This window comes from Rhinoderma darwinii, chromosome 9 (assembly GCF_050947455.1).
Source record: "Rhinoderma darwinii isolate aRhiDar2 chromosome 9, aRhiDar2.hap1, whole genome shotgun sequence".
Taxonomy (NCBI): Eukaryota; Metazoa; Chordata; class Amphibia; order Anura; family Rhinodermatidae; genus Rhinoderma; species Rhinoderma darwinii.
The window spans coordinates 8,948,647-8,963,797 of record NC_134695.1 but is presented as its reverse complement, the minus strand read 5'-3'; the positions used below and the strand labels follow the sequence as shown (position 1 = coordinate 8,963,797).

General features: G+C 47.9%; 1 protein-coding gene across 2 annotated transcripts in view; it reads right to left on the bottom strand.

The window, feature by feature from the left end:
• OTUB1 (OTU deubiquitinase, ubiquitin aldehyde binding 1) overlaps window positions 1–15,151 on the bottom strand; it is a 66,889-nt gene that overhangs the window by 14,570 nt on the left and 37,168 nt on the right. The window contains exon 7 of one of the 2 annotated variants that reach the window (XR_012850532.1): window positions 5,066–5,165. The exons of the other annotated variant lie outside the window; for it this stretch is intronic. The gene's annotated coding sequence lies outside the window, so the exon portion shown is untranslated. The remainder of the gene's footprint in view (window positions 1–5,065; window positions 5,166–15,151) is intronic. 2 annotated transcript variants of the gene reach the window in all.

Below are 15,151 nucleotides of genomic sequence, written 5' to 3'. Positions count from 1 at the left end.
TGCTATGAGGAAATCCAGGACCTGGTATAAAAAATTAGCTATTTATTTAGTCCAGGTAGCCATGTACAACTCATACATTTTGTACAGATCTGCCAGCCATCGTAGTAGATACCTAGAATACCAGGAATACATCATTAAAAATAAATTTTTGAATGCCGTGAGAAAGAAGGAGAATCTTCAGCGTCCGTGAAGCCTCAAGAATAGTTTGAGGGCAACATTTTCCAGCAGAGGTGCCTCCCACACAAAAAAAAAGTTACTGCCGCAATAAAGATGACGCTACAAACGAGGAATCCGAAAGGATTCTCATTATCAATGCGACACATGCCCCGGCAAACCCGGCCTTTGTATAAAAGATTGCTTTCACAAACCTTCCACTCCTCTTTAGATTATTAATTTTGTTAATTTATTTAATTTTTCACATTTATTCACTGCCACTTTAGCCTCTTAATTTTATTAATTTACCCTTATACAACTTGAGTTATTGCCCCATTACAAACTTGAACACAATATAACTAAACAAAACAAAAAATTCTCATTAAACCGCTAGATCAGGGGTCTCAAATTCGGCCGGGTATGTGGTCCACATATAGAAAAAAATGAGAAGTTGACGGGGCCGCATTACTTTCAAATTTGATACAATACAAAATGATTGTTAATTAGTTATTTGAACTTCTATAACAATATTATATTACTATAATAATAACACTAGGTTTAACCCGTTAGTGACCGGCCCATAGTGTTTTTACGGCGGCCACTAACGGGCTTTATACCCGTAGTAGCAGTAGCCTTTTTATGGCACTGCCTCAGAATAAGTAAACCGAGCAGGGAGGCGTTAAATCTCCCTGCTCTCCGCTACCAGAGGTAGCTGAGGGATGGGGGCATCCCTGCTCGAACGGGTAAGATCGAGATCAGTATCGATCTAACCAGTTTTACCCCTTAGGGTATGTGCACACGTAGTGACCAAAAACGTCTGAAAATCCAGAGCTGTTTTCAAGGGAAAACAGACCCTGCTTTTCAGATGTTTTTTGACCAACTCGCATTTTTCGCGGCGTTTTTTACGTCCGTTTTTGGAGCTGTTTTCATTGGAGTCTATGAGAAAACAGCTCCAAAAACGTCCAAAGAAGTGTTCTGCACTTCTTTTGACGAGGCTGTATTTTTACGCGTCGTCGTTTGACAGCTGTCAAACGACGACGCGTAAATAACAGGTCGTCTGCACAGTACGTCGGCAAACCCATTCAAATGAATGGGCAGATGTTTGCCGACGTATTGTAGCCCTATTTTCAGACGTAAAACGAGGCATAATACGCCTCGTTTACGTCTGAAAATAGGTCGTGTGAACCCAGCCTAAGATGCGGTGCTCAATAGCGAGCGCCGCATCAGAGTTGTTTTGGAGAGAGGGAGGGAGCTCCCTCTCATCCCACTGACACCCGGTGATAAGATCGCCGAGTGTCTGTTTCTCCGATGGCAGCCGGGGGCCTAATAAAGGCCCCCAGGTCTGCCTGTAGTGTGTGTCTGCTAGGTCATGCCAGAGGCATGGCCTCGCAGATGCCTGTCTCTTTTACACGGACAGGCATAATACACTGCAATACTGAAGTATTGCAGTGTATTATAAATGCGATCGTAGGATCGCATAGTGAAGTCCCCTAGTGGGGCTAGTAAAAAAGAAAAAAAAAAAAAAGTTTAATAAAACATGTAAAAAAAAAATTTAAAAAACACTTTTCCCCTTACAAACTATTTGGTTTTTTAATAATAAAGCAAAGTTAAAAAGTTACACATATTTGGTATCGCTGCGTCCGTAACGACCCCAACTATAAAGCTATTACATCATTTAATCCATATGGTGTACGTCGTAAAAAACAATGCAAAAATTGCTGTTTTCATTGAATCCTGCCTTAACTTGATAAAAAGTCATCAAAAAGTCTAATTTACGCCAAAATGGTACCAATAAAAACTACAAGTCGTCCCGCAAAAAAAGAGCCCTCCTACAACTGCGTCGGCGAAAAACAAAAAAAAGTTATGGCTCTTCAAATATGGAGACACAAAAACAAATAATTTTGAAAAAAAGTGTTTTCACTGTGTAAAAGTAGTAAAACATACAAAATCTATGTAAATTTGGTATTGTTGCAATCGCAACAACCCGCTGAATAAAGTTATTATGTTATTTATACCACACGGTAAACGGCGTAAATTTAGGACGCAAAAAAGTGTGGCGAAATTGCAGGTTTTTTCTATCCCCCACCCCCCCAAAAAAAAAAGTTAATAAAAGCTAATCAATAAATTATATGTACCCCAAAATGGTGCTATTAAAAATCACAACTTGTCCCCCAAAAAACAAGACCTTATACAGCTATGTTGACGCAAAAATAAAATAGTTATAGCTCTATGAGTCGATGGAAAAATTAAAAAAATGGCTTGGTCATTAAGGGGTTAAAGTTTGAGAGAATTCTCCATGTGCTTATTTCAACAACGCAGTCCGGCGGCTCAGCAGACACACGTCAAGATTGGGCAGCCCCTTTTTAGAGAGTGCCACAGAGTCTTCTGTAGATGGTGCCACAGAGTCCTCTGTAGATGGTGCCACAGAGCCCTCTGTAGATGGTGCCACAGAGCCCTCTGTAGATGGTGCCACAGAGCCCTCTGTAGATGGTGCCACAGAGCCCTCTGTAGATGGTGCCACAGAGCCCTCTGTAGATGGTGCCACAGAGCCCTCTGTAGATGCTGCCACAGAGCCCTCTGTAGATGCTGCCACAGAGCCCTCTGTAGATGCTGCCACAGAGCCCTCTGTAGATGCTGCCACAGAGCCCTCTGTAGATGCTGCCACAGAGCCCTCTGTAGATGCTGCCACAGAGCCCTCTGTAGATGCTGCCACAGAGCCCTCTGTAGATGCTGCCACAGAGCCCTCTGTAGATGCTGCCACAGAGCCCTCTGTAGATGCTGCCACAGAGCCCTCTGTACATGCTGCCACAGAGCCCTCTGTACATGCTGCCACAGAGCCCTCTGTACATGCTGCCACAGAGCCCTCTGTACATGCTGCCACAGAGCCCTCTGTACATGCTGCCACAGAGCCCTCTGTACATGCTGCCACAGAGCCCTCTGTACATGCTGCCACAGAGCCCTCTGTACATGCTGCCACAGAGCCCTCTGTACATGCTGCCACAGAGCCCTCTGTACATGCTGCCACAGAGCCCTCTGTACATGCTGCCACAGAGCCCTCTGTACATGCTGCCACAGAGCCCTCTGTACATGCTGCCACAGAGCCCTCTGTACATGCTGCCACAGAGCCCTCTGTACATGCTGCCACAGAGCCCTCTGTACATGCTGCCACAGAGCCCTCTGTACATGCTGCCACAGAGCCCTCTGTACATGCTGCCACAGAGCCCTCTGTACATGCTGCCACAGAGCCCTCTGTACATGCTGCCACAGAGCCCTCTGTACATGCTGCCACAGAGCCCTCTGTACATGCTGCCACAGAGCCCTCTGTACATGCTGCCACAGAGCCCTCTGTACATGCTGCCACAGAGCCCTCTGTACATGCTGCCACAGAGCCCTCTGTACATGCTGCCACAGAGCCCTCTGTACATGCTGCCACAGAGCCCTCTGTACATGCTGCCACAGTGCCCTCTGTACATGCTGCCACTGAGCCCTCTGTACATGCTGCCACAGTGCCCTCTGTAGATGCTGCCACAGTGCCCTCTGTAGATGCTGCCACAGTGCCCTCTGTAGATGCTGCCACAGTGCCCTCTGTAGATGCTGCCACAGTGCCCTCTGTAGATGCTGCCACAGAGTCCTCTGTAGATACAGCCACACACCCACTTGTAGATGCTGCCACACACTGCTCTGTGTAGATACTGCCACACATTGCCCTCTCTAGATAGTGTCAGTGCCCTCTGTAGTGCCACACTGCCCTCTGTAGATAGTGTCACAGTGTCCTCTGTAGATAGTGCCACAAACCACTGTAGATCATCACACACCCCCCTATAGATAGTACCACATCCCCCAATATAGGAGTGGAATCCCAAGCCAGAGCATGCCGATGCACTGGCCTGGGATTCCTTTGCTGTAGAATGGGCCCAACACACCTCACCCTGCTGACAGCGCCACATGCCCCCTCCATGTAGGTAGCTCCATTGAGACTCCTTCCTCGACCGGGATGTGTAGTGCTGTCAAAAATGGGGTGTGTGGGGAGCTACTACAGGGGGATTCCACTACATGGGACTGTCGGGCCACTGCTCACCACTGCGTTCGCAGTGCGGGAGGACTGACGTCATGAAGGAGCGTTCCTCCTTCCGACCGCTCTATCCTCTCCCCGCGGGCTCACCAATGCGTTCGCATCGCCGGAGGACTGACGTCATGAAGGAGCACACCTTCCGACCGCTCTATCCTCTCACTGCGGGCTCACCAATGCATTCGCATCACCGGAGGACTGACCTCATGAAAGAGAGATCCTCTTTCCAAACGCTTTCTCCTCTCGCCACGGGCCATAGATGACAGCCTCAGGGGCCGCATGTGGCCCGCATGCTTGAGGCCCCTGCCCTAGATGAATAAAACATATGGAATATTTCTGTACTACAGAAAAAAGCGGAACTGACATTTGTTTCTCCATTGTAACCTACTGCAAAAAAATGTAACGAACACATCTGTAAAAAAAATAACAATTGTTATTCTCTCCAACCTCATAAATATCTGCCAACCCCTTGTGCTTTACAAATTCTTATTACACCCCTAGAGGAATACCTTCAGAAGTGAAAATATATCATATTTTGCCTGTGTTTTTATGACCATATTCTGCCATATTCAGCTGTTTATATTTATTCTCATAACTGGTGATATGGGCATTGTGCTTTTTTTGGAGGATTTCAAGTGGTTCATGATCAATACAGTATGGGCTCTAGATGGTTTTATTCTGTTTTTTCACTGACCTCTTAAAACCAACATAAATTCTAGTAAAGCGGACAATATTTTGGGGATTGGTGGTTCTTTACTATCCAGATATATATATGGTGTTGGACACTGCCCCTTTATACATTCTGCAGGTGACAGGTTGTTTTGCGCACATTTCAGTTCCTACCTTGCCGACCAGGGGCCTGTTATGGTGCGCCAACTTCACTTGGCACATTCGTCTCTTATATAGGGATTGATGGTGCTAAAGAGGTGTTGTACAACCAGTCCTTTTAAAAAAAAAAAAAAAAAAAAGTTAAATATATTGCCCTGTAAGTTTTCTTTTATCCTGTAAACACGCTTGAGTTTCAAGGCGGTTATATAGATTTTTCCTCCATTTGATATATTTCCCTTCACTGCAGTACAATTTTTCCTCGCTCTCCAACTTACTATATATCAAAACAGGGCTACATTTCATGGTCAACAGCTTTGTTGGCATATGGTCATACAGTATCTTCAGGCAAAAATTCACTGTTAGGCCTTATTCACACGAACGTGTTTAACGGTCTCACGGACCTATGTTCGTCAATGGAGCCGTTCAGACATTCCGTGATTTTCATGCAGCGTGTGTCCGCTGCGTAAAACTCACGACATGTCCTATACTTGGGCGTTTTTCGCGCATCACGCACCCATTGAAGTCAATGGGTGCGTGAAAATCACGTGCAGCACTCGGCAGCACTTCCGTGTGTCACGCGTGATTCGCGCAACAGTAGATCAAGAAATGAAGGGGAAAATAAAACCACTTCCTTCATTTCTTTTTCTAAACTTCAAAACCGCATGCCATAAGGATGGCATATGCGTGAAAATCACTTATGACACACGGAACTGCAACGCGCAAAACACACGTTTGTGTGAATAAGGCCTTAGGTACATGCGTTTTTTACTAGTAAAAATTGGCAATCCTCTATTGTTTGATCCCCCAGGAATGCAGTATATTTCTAAACATAGGAGTAACAGAGCAGAGAAATAAATTGTGAAAATACATGCCATTTATATATAATGTACCAGAATGGCAGATTTAAGGAATTTTTATTTTTTACACCTAACCCACATTATTTTACGCTATAAAAACTTTGCTCACTACATCCCTAGATGAATAGTTTAGGGGGTGTAGTTTTCAAAATAACTTCTGGGGATGTTGAATAGTTTCAGGCCCCTTCGTGTGTCTAGGTAGCAGACTATGGCCAAAGTAGAGGTATTACTGAACACAGAAGAAATTGTGCAATAAATATTGGGGTGCATTCCTTCAGCATCATGAATTTTGCATGACAAAAATGCTCTTAAAATGACACATTTATGAAAAAAAAAAACACAAAATTAAAATTTTTAACACCAGTTTTGCTTATTTTATGGACCAAACTGTGTGCTCAAAATGCGCACTACACCCCCTAGATGAATAACTTAGGCGGTTTTAATTTAAAAATGGGGTCAAGTCTGGGGGTGTTACATCTTTCTGCCAGATAAAATCCTCTAAAGGAGTGGAATAGGCCCTATAATTGAGTTAAAATGGTGTCCTGAAAACCGCAGGGTGCTCCTTTCATTTTTGGGTCCACCATTTCATAGAGGAGCAGATGGGGGTATTTTTTATTTTTTTTATAAATTCTTTTATCAATTTTCCAAACATAACACGTTAATGCAAAAAGAATATGCAAGCATACACAGGCTGGTAAATGAGGTCATCTTGTATGATGTGTGTGCAAACAGAGAAATATCAACATTAATTGGGGCTAGGCCCATGCATCCCGAACCTGCAGACATGCACTAAGGCCCACAGTGAAGCATATCTTAAAAGGGGGTAAGAACAAGGAAAGGAGAAAAAGGAAAGACCGGGGAGGGAGGGTAAGGGACGAGTTCTGATATTATATGTCCTGCAGAGAGTACAAATCAGGAGGCTACGATGTTCCTGAACTCCAATGATGATTGAAACATGACCCAATGATACCAGGTCTTAATGAACTTGGCATGAGTACCTCTCATGGATGCCGTGAGATCCTCCATCCTCATGATCTCCTGTATCTTATTGAACCACATGCTGAGCGACGGCGGAACAGATTGTCTCCACAGCGCTGGTATGCAGGCCCTGGCAGCATTCACCAGATGACGGACCACAGAGCGACGATATGAGGATAGCGGAACCTCGCACAGATGGAGCAAGAACAAGGCCGGTGTGCACGGGAGCGGGAAGTCCGTGAATTTGGAAGTGATGCGCCACACTTCTGACCAAAAGGCAGTCAGCCTCGGGCACTCCCAGAAGACATGTAGTATCGTTCCCACCTGGTCACCACATCTCCAGCACAGCTGGGAAACTGCCGGAATCATGGCATGTAATCTGGAAGGCACCCTATACCAGCGCGTTAAAATTTTAAATCCCGCTTCTTGATACCTGCTGGCCATGGACGATTTATGTGTCATCGTGTATACCCTATCTTGTTGTTCAGCCGAGAGTGAGATTCCCAAGTCCCTTTCCCACCGTAGCAAATATGTGGGTGTGGAGAGGGTAGATGGGGAGATCAGTAAGGAGTATAGTCTGGATAGAGTGTGCTGCATCGAGCCCGTGCCTGCGCAAAGGAGTTCACACAGAGTTTTGTCCCGAGCATGTTCCGCAGGGTTAGGTAAGGACACCAGAAAGTGTCTCAACTGAGTCACCTGCCAGGGAATGAGGGGGAGAGGATCTGTCAAAGACGTCAGTTGCGGGCCAGTCATCCATGACTCCCCGTGCAGGTAATGAGAGGCGGGGCCCCTACCTGCCTGCAACAAGCTCTGAAATGGACCCCCCTCCCGCCCTGGAGGAAACGCTGGGTTACCCAAGACCGGGAACATGGGGGACGGGGATGGGGAGATCTCTTTCCGGGGAAAGACCTTTGACGCCACTGTCAGTGAGGGCCCTATCGTTGGATGTGTCCTTGCTGTCAGAGGGGTGTCCCTGCCCAGCCAAGGCAGAGCCTGTAGGGGGACAGCCATAGAAGACTGTTCCATCGACACCCATTGTTTGACCTCCGTATGGCGGAACCAGTCCAGGATGCGCGTCAAGTGCGAGGCCTGGTGGTAGGAAATAAAGTCAGGGAGCCCCACGCCCCCTTCACTCTTAGAGCGAAAAAGCGTGGAGCGGGCTATACGGGCCAGTTTCCCCACCCAAATGAAGCGGTGGAGCAAGGACAACAGAGCTCGGAAGAAAGTGCGGGGAATGTGGATCGGTAGGGCTTGAAAGAAGTACAGTATCCGTGGGAAAATGTTCATTTTGAAGATTGTACATCTGCCGAACCACGTGAAGGTGCCCTTCGTCCAGGAATCCAAATCGCTCTTTACACGTTGCAGGAGAGGAGGATAGTTCACAGTGTAAAGGCGAGAGAGATCCCTGGAGAGCTGGACGCCCAAGTATTGAAGCGAGTCTCTAGCCCACTTAAAGGAGAAGGATCCCGACAAGTCCTCGACTAGGGACTGTGGCAGTGATATGTTGAGAGCCTTAGATTTCTGATAATTAATTTTAAAATTTGACAGCTTCAAGTATCTACTCATCTCCGCCATGTGGTTGGGCAGGGAGATCCTGGGTGCAGTGAGGAAGAACAGAAGGTCATCCGCCTACGCCGCCACTTTATGCGATCTTCCCCCCACTGATACACCCGCTATATCTGGATTGGAACAAACCCGACAGAGGAAGGGTTCCAGGCACAAAATAAAGATCAAGGGAGACGGGGCATGCCTGCCGCGTGCCATTGAAGATAGAGAGCGGAGAAGATAAGGTACCATTAACCTTAACCCTGGCAGATGGAGATGAGTAGAGGCTCGAGATCCATTGCATCATGTGGGAACCCAGTCCGACGTGCCGCAAAGTGGCCGACATGAAGTCCCAGTCCACCCTGTCAAAGGCTTTCTCCGCGTCCGTAAACAGCAGCAGCGTGGGCAGAGACGAGGCAGTCGCGTGGTAAATCAGATTAATTGCCCTAGTGGTATTATCCCTAGCTTCCCTCAGGGGCATGAAGCCCACCTGATCATAGTGGATCACACTGTGGAGAAGGGGGGTAAGTCTATGGGCCAAGATCTTTGCAAACAACTTGAGATCTACATTAAGCAGGGAAATGGGACGGTAGTTTTGGCAGCTGGTGGGGTCCTTCCCTTCCTTGGGTATGACCGTAATGTATGCCCGCAAGGCATCCTGAGGGAGAGAGCCCTTGTCTATGAGAGAGTTATAGGCCTGCAGGAAATGAGGCCCGAGAAGGTCTGAGCAAGCCTTGTAGTACTGAATGGGGAGACCATCCGGGCCCGGCGCCTTCCCCACCGGGGAATCCTTCAGGGCCCAGGACCACTCCTCTGGAGAAATCGGCTCTTACAAAGTCGCTAGAGCTTCCTGTGGGATACTTTTCATCCTCGAGGAGCGGAGATATGCCTCCATCTGCTCCCGTCTAGTTCCCCCCTCTGCGGTAGGGGAAGTCCGCGGGAGATTGTAGAGTGAGTGGTAGTACGCCCGGAAGGCTTCCGAGATGTCCTGGGGGGCGGTGTACACCCCTGGCTCCGGGTGCCTGCACTTGGGGGACATAGGTTCGTGACCTGGTTTTCCGCAGTGCCCGTGCCAGAGTCCTCCCTGGTTTGTTACTGAATTCATAGAAGTGTCGCCTACACTTTACTAGGGAGACCCTAGCCTTAGCAAGACAAAGAGACCGGACCTGAACACGCAACTGCCCCAGCTCCGCCCCCACCACCCGGTCCAGGGAAGCCTTGTGGGACTGCTCGAGGCGGTGTATGCGAGATAACAGGTCACTCAAGTGAGCCGTCCGTTCCCTTTTGAGTTTAGATACGATCCGAATAAAGGAACCTCGGATCACGCACTTATGTGCCTCCCAGACACTAAGCGGACTTACATCTGGAGATACATTTGTAGCAAACTACTCCCGTAGGTCCCTGTGTATTTCTGAGATTACCGTCGGGTCCTGCAGAAGCGAATCATTTAACTGCCACTGCCAGGAACAAGGGTGGGCTGCAGGGAGACAGAGAGAGAGTGTAATGAGGGCGTGGTCTGAGAAGGTTATGCTATCTATAGAGACTGAGGAGAGGCTGGAGAGATGGGAGTGGCGCAGGAAGAAGTAGTCTAGTCTGGTGTATGTGTTGTGGGGGGCCGAAAAGAAGGTGTAGTCTTTAGTCGTCGGGTGCATAAGCCTCCACGCGTCTATCAGTTGGTGTTCATGTAGAAGCCGACGCACCCGGCGGTGTGCCGACCTGGGTAGCGACGAATGTCCACGTGAGGAGTCTATAGTTGGGTCCAATATAAGGTTCAGGTCCCCCCTAGTATGAGAGTGCCTTCCAAAAAACCCTCCAACTCCGTCAAGACCCCTTCAAAGAAGGCGACCTGACCAGTGTTAGGGAGATAGCATGTGGCCAGTGTGAACAATGTGTTAGCCAACCTACCCTTCAGGAAGATATACTGTCCCGCTCCATCTGTACGAGTCTCCACATGCTCCCACGGAAGAGAACGAGAGATCAGGATAGAAACCCCCTTGGTCTTGGAAACCAGTCAGGTACTGTGATACCCCTCCGTATAATGCGAGTCCGTCAACCGTGGAACGCTGTCCGCCCGGAAGCGAGTTTCCTGGAGGAACGCCACATGCGCTTTCTTTTTCCATAGGAGACGGAGGATCTATTCTATGGAATGTTCAGGCCCTGTGCATTCAGGGAAAGAACCGTAATGTTAGACAAATGGAGCCACAGAAGGGAAACAAAAAGGGGGGGGAAAGGCGGGGAAAGAAATGGATAACCCCGTAGAGAGGAATGAGGGCCGAGAAGAGGGACACTAGCATCCCACTAACAGCGGGGTACAGAACCCCTAATCAATACTTTGCGTGTTATGCCGGGCCCGGGAGAAAATACCCCCTGAGCACGACACAACAGCGCGGAACCTAGTGGGGAACGTAGAAGGACAGCAGCGTGAAGAGGTGATCTCCCTGAGACTCGCCACCATTTGAGCCTGAGGTAGTAAGTGCCAAAAAGAGAGCTGCCCGGAGCCCCGGACCCATGCGGCCAACTATAACGGGTGCATGAAGGTTCCCGACCTCCCACCGCGGCGCAGTGTGAGGGGGAAAGGGTCCCTCAGACAATTCCCTGGACCACACTGACAGAACCCCCTGGCCCACCTAAAATCCCCTACGGCCTAACAACAGTCCCTCCCGCCAAAACCTGAGAAGAAACCCGAGGAGAAAAGGAAGGGGGGTTAGACACTCATATCAAACAAACAGACCCCCACTGACTCCCTTATGGATGCAATGGCCCGTTGGCCTTCTGGCCGCGGGCGGATCAGTTTCTTCGGGTCGAACGCCGTCCAGATGCCCGTTGCTCACGAGAACCGTCTCTAGGATGTGGCACAGTGTCCGAATACAGACCCCCCTGGGGAAGAGCGACGGTGGCGGCTCCGTCCAGTCTGGAAGGCGTACAGGAGAGATGTGTAAGAAGCGGAAGGCTTCTTCCAAATCATCCGGTGAGCGGACGGCAAAGGATTGCCCCTGGCGGCGGAGAATGACGTGGAAGGGATGACCCCATCTATAGGAAGCACCCGCTTCTTTGGTAGCCTCCAAAAAAGGGCGTATCACCCTGCGTATATGTAGGGTCAGCCTAGAGACATCCGGCAAGATGGACACCTCACCCTGGAAGGGGACGGCCCCCCGCTCCCGGGCTTGCCGTGCAATGTCCTCTTTTTGCTTGTAGAAGTGCACCCTGCAGGTGACCTCTCGCGGGAGGTTACTGTCCCTGTTCCGTGGGCCTGCTAAGCGATGCACCCTGTCCATTTCAATGGCCGAGTCACGTGGTCTGTCCATGAGCTTGTTAAAGATATGGGTGACAACCTCGTATAGTTCCTCGGGCGGCACAGATTCTGAAATGCCCCTCAACTTTAGGTTGTTCCGCCTCCCCGTTCTCCACGTCGTCCAGGTGCAGGGAGAAGGCCCTCATTTGGGTAGCTTGGGTGTCCATTGACAGAGAGAACCGAGATATCCGTAGTGTGAACAGAGTTCTGGCGCTCCAGGGCGTCTACCCGTGCAGTTAAAGATCGTAAATCCTGGGACACCTCCCCTATGGCCTGGTCATGTTTCTCTTCCATTCGGACGAGGCGAGCGTCCAAATCAGATTTCGTGGGCAATGCCCTCACCATCTCCCATAACTCTGCCAGGGTCTGTTCCATGGAAGGGGGGGGGGCCAGTAGAAGAAATTGGGTGGGGGTCCCCGCGGTCCTCGGAGGTGGTGAGCTGGCCCCTTAATATGGCTGGTGTGCCCTGGCTCAGGGGTGTCATGTCTTCTATGTGGGATTGCAGGGGGGCAGCGGCGGAGAGTGGCGCCTTATCAGTCGCACCTTTTAGTGCCCGGCGGCCATGCTCCTGCACGGGCTCAGGAGGATACTGCTGGTGGAGGGGAGCGGCAGCTCTCTCCGGAGGCACAGATCCTGCCACGGTCCCTGCATCTGGACCTACCTCCGGGGACGGAACAGCAAAGGCATGGTCCTGTTGGCCTCTGGAGGATGCGGCTGGAGCAACGGTGACGGTGGACGGAGAGTCCCCACGCGACGTCGGGGATAGACTGCGGCCTATGGTGGGAATGGAGGAGGGCCGCGGTGAAGACCCGTCACGGCCAGATCGGAGGTAGCGATCCATCGAGGAGGGACCCGGAGTGACCGACTGAGACTTGCGGTGTCTCCACTTGGTCATCCCGACGTTGGAGCAGGTGAGAGAGACCTGAGGTAGTGTGTAGAAAGTGGTGCGGGTCCGGAGCTCCAAGCACACGCGTCCTCACACCACCATCGCCAAGCCACACCCCAGATGGGGGTAATTTTAAACATAGTAGACAGCATAAATCAATGTTGGGGTGCAATTATTCAGTTTAATGTACTTTGTAGGAATTACAGTGTATGTCCTATACAAGACACATTTCTGACCAAAAATTTGATTCAAATTTTTCACATCAGCTTTGCATCAATTCCTACAAAAAAGATGGGCTCGAAAAACTCACTACACCACTAGACAAATACTTTACGGTGTGTGGTGTCCAATATTGGGTCACTTCTGGGGGCTTCCACTGTAGTAGCACCTCAGGGGCTCTGCAAATGCGACATGGCACCGAAAACCATTCCAACAAAATCTGCGCTCCAAAATCCAAAGGCGCTCCTTCACTTTTGAGCCCTACTATGGGTCAAAACAACAGTTTAATTACCACATATGGGGTATTGCCGTAATCGTGAGAAATTGCTTTACCAATGTTGGGGTGCTTGTTCTCCTTTATTCCTTGTAAAAATTAAAAAAAATCTAAAGTTATTTCAGAACAAAAGTAGATTTATCTTCACAGACTAATTCCAATAAATTCAGCAAAAAACTTGTGAGATAAAAATGCTGACTATACCCCAGAAAAAATCCATGAGGGGTGTAGTTTCCAAAATGGGATCACTTTTGGGGGTTTCCACTGTTTTGGTCCCTCCAGGGCCTTGCAAACGTGACATGGCACCGAACACCATTCCAGCAAAATCTGCGCTCCAAAACCCAAATGTTGCTCTTTCCCTTGTGAGCCCTGCCGTGGCTCCAAACAGCCGTTTATTACCACATATGGGGTATTGCCGTAATCGGAAGAAATTACTTTACAGATATTGGGGTGTTTTTTCTCCTTTATTCCTTGCAAAACTTTCAAAAAGCTCAGAAAAAAATGTTGATTTTCATCTTTACAGACTAATTCCAATAAATTCAACAAAAAACCTGTGGGGTCAAAATGCTAACTAAATGCCTATAAAAATTCCTTGAGGGGTGTATTTTCCAAAATAGGATCACTTTTGGGGTGCTTCCGCTGTTTTGGCACCTCAAGACCTCTTAAAACCTGACATGGTGCCTAAAGTATATTCTAGTAAAAAAGAAGGCCCCAAAATCCAATAGGTGCTCCTTTGCTTCTTAGGCTGGTGCTTCAGTTCATTAGCACACTAGAGCCACATGTCGGATATTTCTAAAAACTGCAGAATCTGGGCAATTAAGTTGCATTTCTCTGGTAAAACCTTCTGTCTTACAGAATTTTTTTTTATTACAAATGATTTTCAGCAAAAAATAATTAAATCCGTAAATTTCAGTGCAACTTTGCTTTAATTTCTGTGAACCGCCTAAAGGGCTAAGAAACTTTCTGAATGCTGTTTTGAATACTTTGAGGGGTGCAGTTTTTAAAATGTTTTATGGGGACTTTCTAATATATAAGGCCCTCAAAGCCACTCCAAACTGAACTGGTCCCTGAAAAAATGGCCTTTTGACATTTTATTGAAAAAATTGAGAAATTGCTTCTAAAGTTCTAGGCCTTGTAACGTCCTAGAAAAATAAAAGAATGTTAGAAAATGATGCAAACATATGGGAAATGTTAACTAGTAACTATTTTGTGTAGTATTACTCTGTTTTACAAGCAAATACATTTAAATTTAGAAAAATTCTATTTTTTGCAAATTTTACCTACATTTTGGTGTGTTTTCACAAATAAACACTATCACTATCACATTTTTTCAGTAACACAAAGCACAATATGTTACGAGAAAATCTCAGAATCTCTTGGATAGGTAGAAGCATTCCAAAGTTATTACCACATAAAGTAATGCGTCAGATTTGAAAAAAAATCGGCTGTATCCTGAAGGCCAAAACAGGCTGTGTCCTTAAGGGGTTAATGGGTTATGTTGTGTGCCGCTGTTTCCTGCAGGCAACACCGTGAGCAACGAGAGTAGTGAAGGAGCCGAGTCAAACCAGGAGTGTACGAGGCACCAAACGCAGGGCAGGAGCGTAGTCAGTAAAGCCAGGTTCATATGAAGCAGAGGTCAATAGTAATAGCAGGAACAGCAGAGTCAGGAAACCAGAGAGAATCACAGGCAAAGAACAAGCAGCAAATTAAGGTATAAATAGACCGAGGGCGGGAGCTAGAACCGTCTGGCCAGGCTGTGATAGGTTCTCCCACTCCTCAGCCTACCAGCCTGAGTGGTAGCAGATCGAGTCACTCTATCAGACCTAGGAACAGATGCAGACTGATTAACCACGAGCGTCGACACAGAAGCTGTGTCTGGCAGATCCTTTACATCTACTTTATGTTTGCATTGCTTTTTGAACATTCTTTTATTTTTCTAGGACGTTACAAGGCTTAGAACTTGAGCAGAAATTTCTTATATTTTCAGGAAAATTTCAAAAGGCTATTTTTTCAGGGACCAGTTCAGATCTGAAGTGGCTTTAAGGGCCTT